This window comes from Metopolophium dirhodum, chromosome 1 (genome assembly GCF_019925205.1).
Source record: "Metopolophium dirhodum isolate CAU chromosome 1, ASM1992520v1, whole genome shotgun sequence".
Lineage (NCBI taxonomy): Eukaryota > Metazoa > Arthropoda > Insecta > Hemiptera > Aphididae > Metopolophium > Metopolophium dirhodum.
In genome coordinates this window covers 159,941,136-159,948,635 of record NC_083560.1, presented here as the reverse complement: position 1 = coordinate 159,948,635, position 7,500 = coordinate 159,941,136, and the positions used below count along the sequence as shown (strand labels likewise).

At 60.7% G+C, this 7,500-nt stretch overlaps 2 non-coding genes across 2 annotated transcripts in view; both read right to left on the bottom strand.

Annotated features, from left to right (window-relative positions):
- LOC132937693 (large subunit ribosomal RNA) overlaps positions 1-1,309 on the bottom strand; it is a 4,195-nt gene extending 2,886 nt beyond the window's left edge. The window contains exon 1 of the ribosomal RNA XR_009663789.1: positions 1-1,309. This exon is cut by the window's left edge and continues 2,886 nt beyond it. This is a non-coding gene — a ribosomal RNA (large subunit ribosomal RNA).
- Positions 1,310-1,681: 372 nt separating this feature from the next.
- On the bottom strand, positions 1,682-1,839 carry LOC132937619 (5.8S ribosomal RNA). Its single transcript, XR_009663740.1, has one exon. It is a non-coding gene; the product is annotated as a 5.8S ribosomal RNA (ribosomal RNA).
- Between the last annotated feature and the right edge of the window lie 5,661 nt (positions 1,840-7,500).

Below are 7,500 nucleotides of genomic sequence, written 5' to 3'. Positions count from 1 at the left end.
GTACCAGGTAAAGCCGGCGATCTCACCCATTTATAGTTTGAGAATAGGTTGAGGTCGTTTCGGCCCCAATGTCCTCTAATCATTCGCTTTACCGTATGAGACATCCTCCGTGTTACGAGCGTGTTGTTACCGCGCCGTACAGCGCGGTAGTCCCACCGGCGTCCGTACGCCCGCGAACGGGCGGGACACATCGGCGCCAGCTATCCTGAGGGAAACTTCGGATGGAACCAGCTACTAGATGGTTCGATTAGTCTTTCGCCCCTATACCCAGCTCAGACGATCGATTTGCACGTCAGAATCGCTGCGGACCTCCATCAGGGTTTCCCCTGACTTCATCCTGGCCAGGCATAGTTCACCATCTTTCGGGTACCAACGTGTGCGCTAAGGGTGCGCCCTCGGACGGCCGAAGCCGACCTGGCGAAGACGCCCCCGGACTGCGGACCAGCGCGACTTTGAACGCCGGTGGGTTCGGTCGCTAGGCCATCGTCCGCACCGTAAACGGTTCACTTTCATTGCGCCAAACGTGGTTTTTCGTAAGATCACCGTTGACTCGCGCACACGTTAGACTCCTTGGTCCGTGTTTCAAGACGGGTCGGAAAGTAGCCCGAAATCGTCGCCGACCGACGGGACCCCGCCTGCGACGGGGCCGCGTCGACGGTTCTTGCCGTCGGGCGAGCCGACCAGGAGCACCAGGGTTCGGCGCGAACGGTCACGCCGAAACGCAACCGCCGCGACGAACGCCACCCAAGCCCTTCGGCCGGCGCCCAACGGGTCGCGACGTCCGCTAACCGAGCGAAAGATCCGGCCGGCGGTTAGACCGACCGTGAATTCGCCCGGCGGGGACTCGCGGGCTCTGTCCGTTTACACCCGAACAGTTTCACGTTCTTATGAACTCTCTCTTCAAAGTTCTTTTCAACTTTCCCTCACGGTACTTGTAAACTATCGGTCTCGTGGCCGTATTTAGCCTTAGATGGAGTTTACCACCAACTTCGGGCTGCACTCTCAAGCAACCCGACTCGAAGGCGCGGTCCGATCCCGGAACGCTGTGACGGCCTCTACTGGCCTGGCACCATCTGCGGGCCATGGCCCCGTTCAAGGGAGACTTGGACCGTCACGTGCGCCCCGGCAACGAGGCCGGCCCGTACGCCACAACTCCCATAGGTGCCGCGACACAAAAGTGCGCGGCGGGATTCGGCGATGGGCTTTTCCCTGTTCGCTCGCCGCTACTAAGGGAATCACGGTTGTTTTCTTTTCCTCCGCTTATTAATATGCTTAAATCCGGCGGGTAGTCCCGCCTGATCTGAGGTCGGAACGTATCGGTTTTTTTTTTTTTTAAATTACACGGCAGCCTGCGGTCCGCGCTCCGCCCGTACGGTGACCGTCCGCGTCCGCGTCTCGGAAGCCGGAGAGGTCCGTGGACTCTCAGCCGACCCGGCCGCGCTCTCGCGCGGCGGGCGGACGGGGACGTGCCGTTTGACGACGCGAGAACCCGTGACTGTTTGCCGTCACAACTTGGGCGGACGACCGGAGGCGGCCCGCGCGAGCGCGGTTTTCCACGGTCGAACCGCCAATCTCGCACCACCGGAGCGGCCGACGGGCGGGCGGACAGGTCCCCGGGAGGACTGCCGCCGCCGTCGGACGCCTGCCGGCGGCGCATCGGTCTGGCCGAGTATCCGGTATACGACCCTCAGACAGGCGTGGCCCGGGACCCGCGGGTCACCGAGGCCGCAATGTGCGTTCGACTGGTCGATGTTCGTATAACCTGCGGATTACACGACGACGCGCAGATAGCTGCGGTCTTCATCGATCCACGAGCCAAGTGATCCGCTGTTCGGGGTCGGGTGTTTTTTTTTTTGTCGACGAAACTTCTACCGGCCACGCGCCGTGCGCGGACGCACGGCGGGGCCCGTATGGGTCTTTCGACGTTAACCATCTTTCGGTCGACGCTCGGTCGGGGGGTCGCGGCGCGCGGGCGGTCGGCGAGCTAGTCGCGAGCGCACGCGGCCACGGGGTCGGATTAGGCGCGCGCGAGACCGGCAAGTGCTGCCGGTACCGCGGGCCCGTCTCTAATGATCCTTCCGCAGGTTCACCTACGGAAACCTTGTTACGACTTTTACTTCCTCTAAACGGCCGATTTCGGTCATCTTCGCGATCGCGCGACGACCCAGCCCCCGAGGGGGCCGAATAACGCGCGTCCACTCCGAAGACCTCAATGCGACCGTTCAATCGGTAGTAGCGACGGGCGGTGTGTACAAAGGGCAGGGACGTAATCAACGCGAGCTGATGACTCGCGCTTACTGGGAATTCCTCGTTCACGTGGAAAAATTGCAAGCCACGATCCCTAAGCACGAAGGAGGTTCAGCGGGTTACCCGGAAGCCTGTCGGCCCAGGAATGTTAACACACGCTGATTCCTTCAGTGTAGCGCGCGTGCGGCCCAGAACATCTAAGGGCATCACAGACCTGTTATCGCTCAGTCTCGTGCGGCTATTTTCGTCCGCCGCCTGTCCCTCTAAGAAGAGTTTAAGCTCCTGGGAGCCGGCGGTAGCCCTAGTAACGTATCGTGATCCGCCGGCGACGGCCGCGAACACGGCGCGCTTCACCACGGAGCCCGACGCACGACGGACGCGCGCCGACCGGAGGTTGCCCCCCGGCCGACACACGCCCGCCGCACGCCGGGACGCGGATGGCGCGGCCGCGCTCGACGACCGCCGTGGACGACGGGCGAACGCGTTCGGGGATACCGGGCCGAGCCGACGGGTACGCGAACACGAACGGCCGAAACCGCCCGCGCCGCGCACACGCCGACCCGGGGTTACCCGCCTAGTTAGCAGGACAGAGTCTCGTTCGTTATCGGAATTAACCAGACAGATCGCTCCACCAACTAAGAACGGCCATGCACCACCACCCACCGAATCAAGAAAGAGCTCTCAATCTGTCAATCTTTCCGGTGTCCGGGCCCTGGTGAGGTTTCCCGTGTTGAGTCAAATTAAGCCGCAGGCTCCACTCCTGGTGGTGCCCTTCCGTCAATTCCTTTAAGTTTCAACTTTGCAATCATACTTCCCCCGGAACCGAAAAGCTTCGGTTTCCCGGAAGCTGCCCGCCGGGTCGTTAATGAAACGCCGGCGGATCGCTAGCTGGCATCGTTTACAGTTAGAACTAGGGCGGTATCTGATCGCCTTCGAACCTCTAACTTTCGTTCTTGATCATACGAGAACGTACTTGGCAAATGCTTTCGCGTCAGTTCGTCTCGAGACGATCCAAGAATTTCACCTCTAACGTCTCGGTACGAATGCCCCCGCCCGTCTCTGTTGATCATTACCTCCGGTCCCGAAAACCGGCCCGGCGGGACGCGCGGGCGACTGGCGCCCGCGGCCCGGCGGCCCGCGCACGGAAACGCCCCGGAGGGCGATTTCGCGCGCCCGCGAAGGGCGGAGATGCGCGGGACCGAGGTCTTGTTCCATTATTCCATGCGACCAGTATTCAGGGCCTTTTGACGAGACGGCCGTGAAGCCGCCCCGCCAGATTTGAGCCTGCTTTGAGCACTCTAATTTGTTCAAAGTAAACGTGTCGGCCCGCCGACGGCAATCGGTGAAGATCACCGCGCAGCAAGATTGGAGTAGGCGGCCGCCGTCGTCGAACCCCGACGGCCGCGCGACGCGTGGCCGCGCGGCGCGCCGGAAGCCCGAGACACGTGTCCGCCTGCCGACAATACGTCCGGCCGACGTGCCGGTAACTAACACCCCGAGACGGCTGACGAGCGCGACGACGACCGCGCCGACGGGACACGTGGTCCCGCGACACGGCCGGCCGCGACACGACGGACCGCCAGGGTGGTCCGGCACCGCCCAGACACAGATCCGACTACGAGCTTTTTAACCGCAACAACTTTAATATACGCTATTGGAGCTGGAATTACCGCGGCTGCTGGCACCAGACTTGCCCTCCAATTGATCCTCGTTTAAAGGTTTTAAAGTGTTCTCATTCCGATTACGGGGCCTCGGATGAGTCCCGTATCGTTATTTTTCGTCACTACCTCCCCGTTCCGGGAGTGGGTAATTTGCGCGCCTGCTGCCTTCCTTGGATGTGGGTAGCCGTTTCTCAGGCTCCCTCTCCGGAATCGAACCCTGATTCCCCGTTACCCGTTACCACCACGGTAGGCATGGAACCCTACCGTCGACAGTTGATAAGGCAGACATTTGAAAGATGCGTCGCCGGTACGGAGACCGTGCGATCAGCTCGAAGTTATTCAGAGTCACCAGGTCTTTGCGCGGGCCGCGATCGGGACGCGCACGAAGCGCGCCGCGACGGGCCGGTTTTGATCTAATAAAAGCGTTCCTCCCGCGAGCGACGCCCGAGGGCGCCGCGACGGTCGGAACTCTGTCGGCATGTATTAGCTCTAGAATTACCACAGTTATCCAAGTAACTTGGGTACGATCTAAGGAACCACAACTGATTTAATGAGCCTTTCGCGGTTTCACCTTAATGCGGCTTGCACTGAGACATGCATGGCTTAATCTTTGAGACAAGCATATGACTACTGGCAGGATCAACCAGGGATCTCGGTTTTACAACAACTGCGTCCCGTGACGGATCCCCGCGGCGACGCCGACCAAGGGGCGACGACGACGCGGACACTCGTCTCGGGACGCGTGCGTCCGAGCGCCGGTCCGCCCGTGGGCGAGCCGACGCCGAGGAAGGTCGAAACGACCGTGACCGGTATACGGTCACGGCGCACGACCGACCGCGGTTCGAGTGGGATACGTGCGCGGACGGGCGCCCGTAAACCGCGCGCTTCGGTCGACGCGAGCGCCGCACTGAGCACCCGCAGAACGCGGGGCGACTGCGGCGGCGGTCGCGTGCGGTAGACCGAACACACGCGGAGAGCGAGCGCTCGCCCGACGCGACGTGACCCGTGCGTTGACGAGAGTCGGGGTTAGCGCGTACGCCGTCCGTTTTCAGCGGACGGAGAATTACCGCGCTAGCGCCTCTCGCCAGGTTTATAACGGCCCCCAGCCGAGATCGTGGGGGAAGCCGGGACGCGACGCGAAGTCCGTCGTCCCGGGGCTTCGCCCCGGCGACCGCCGGGCACGGCGACGATGGCCGGCCGCGGCGGGAATGTTTTGGCGTCGAGAGCTCGTAACTTGCGGAACGGTAACGGGAGTCGTCATCGATTTTTGAAAAAAACGATTTGCGGCGTCGGAGGCCCACCGGAAGGCGGGCCTGCGACGCCGGTTGAGTTTTGCCACTCGGCGTGCGAGATGGGTCGGTCGCCGAAACTTGGACGGATACCATCGAAGGGCACTGGATTGCTGACCATTCCGAAGACTGGGGCAGACCGGTGCGCGGCGATGGACGCGTCGGCTTCGGCGTCGCCCGTGGCTTTGCTGTCGTACGTGATTGGCGATCGGACGCCGGCGGAACGCCGACGACCGAGTCGCTCACAAATTTACAAAATCTCGAGTTTCACAATGTGCGACGGGGGTATTCACGCGTAGTGGTACACCCGAGTCGAAGGAACTTCGCCATCACCGTGCGTAGCGGTTAGCCGAGAATCGAAAATCCGTCAATCACCGTGCGTAGCGGTTAGGCGAAAATCACAAAATCCGTGCGTAGCGGTACGGCCGCGGATAAAGGATTACCGATTTAAATGTCGCGGACACCGGTGTCCTATAGTACTCGGAACGTACGACGTGAACACGTCTCGGGTACGTCGAGATCGAACCAACGGTTAACGAGTTATTGCACACGGAAAAACTACGTTCGAAAAGTTGAATTCGAAATCGTGTCGACGGACATCGCCGGGGCTGCCGTCATGTGCACCACCCCGGCACCGACGAATAACCGAGGACGTCGAGTGAAAAAAAAAAATCGAATTTTCACACACGGTGGTCCGTGCGACGAGACGGTACGGCGGGCGCGCAGCTCGGCGACGGTAATCACCCCTGTAACGTCGCGGTCAGCGCAGAAATTCTACGCGGTAAAGGTTTTCGGCAAAGGGGGATATCCCTGGACAACGACTCTGCGGTCTGCCCGTGATGAACGGTACGGTCGATGTCACCGGCAAACCGTGAAAACGGTTGACCGAGACCCCGCCGTCGGAATACAGTCAATCACAGTGCGTAGCGGTTAAGCGAAAATCAAATATCGGTCTATCTCCGTGCGTAGCGGTACGGCCGCGGATAAAGGATTACCGATTTAAATGTCGCGGACACCGGTGTCCTATAGTACTCGGAACGTACGACGTGAACACGTCTCGGGTACGTCGAGATCGAACCAACGGTTAACGAGTTATTGCACACGGAAAAACTACGTTCGAAAAGTTGAATTCGAAATCGTGTCGACGGACATCGCCGGGGCTGCCGTCATGTGCACCACCCCGGCACCGACGAATAACCGAGGACGTCGAGTGAAAAAAAAAAATCGAATTTTCACACGCGGTGGTTCGGACACGGTCACGGGGACGCCGCCGCGCACCAAGGGCGACTCCGCGCCTCGCCCGTCGAGGAAAAATATTTCCGCGTACGGCACTCCGAGTCCGCGGGACGTAATAATTCTTTACGTTAGTCCACCTCGCACCCGTCGAACGCCGACCAGACAAAAATCGGCAATCGATGAAGGGCACAGTGTCCACGGATCCGGTCACGGGGACGCCGCCGCGCACCAAGGGCGACTCCGCGCCTCGCCCGTCGAAGAAAAATTTTTCCGCGTTCGGCACTCCGAGTCCGCGGGACGTAATAATTCTTTACGTTAGTCCATCTCGCACCCGTCGAACGCCGACCAGACAAAAATCGGCAATCGATGAAGGGCACAGTGTCCACGGATCCGGTCACGGGGACGCCGCCGCGCACCAAGGGCGACTCCGCGCCTCGCCCGTCGATGAAAAATATTTCCGCGTACGGCACTCCGAGTCCGCGGGACGTAATAATTCTTTACGTTAGTCCACCTCGCACCCGTCGAACGCCGACCAGACAAAAATCGGCAATCGATGAAGGGCACAGTGTCCACGGATCCGGTCACGGGGACGCCGCCGCGCACCAAGGGCGACTCCGCGCCTCGCCCGTCGAGGAAAAATATTTCCGCGTACGGCACTCCGAGTCCGCGGGACGTGCTCGCCGAATGCCCGCACCGAATAATACCGGTAAACCACATCCACTTGCCGTATTAATATTTTACGTTAGTCCACCTCGCACCCGTCGAACGCCGACCAGACAAAAATCGGCAATCGATGAAGGGCACAGTGTCCACGGATCCGGTCACGGGGACGCCGCCGCGCACCAAGGGCGACTCCGCGCCTCGCCCGTCGATGAAAAATATTTCCGCGTACGGCACTCCGAGTCCGCGGGACGTAATAATTCTTTACGTTAGTCCACCTCGCACCCGTCGAACGCCGACCAGACAAAAATCGGCAATCGATGAAGGGCACAGTGTCCACGGATCCGGTCACGGGGACGCCGCCGCGCACCAAGGGCGACTCCGCGCCTCGCCCGTCGATGAAAAAT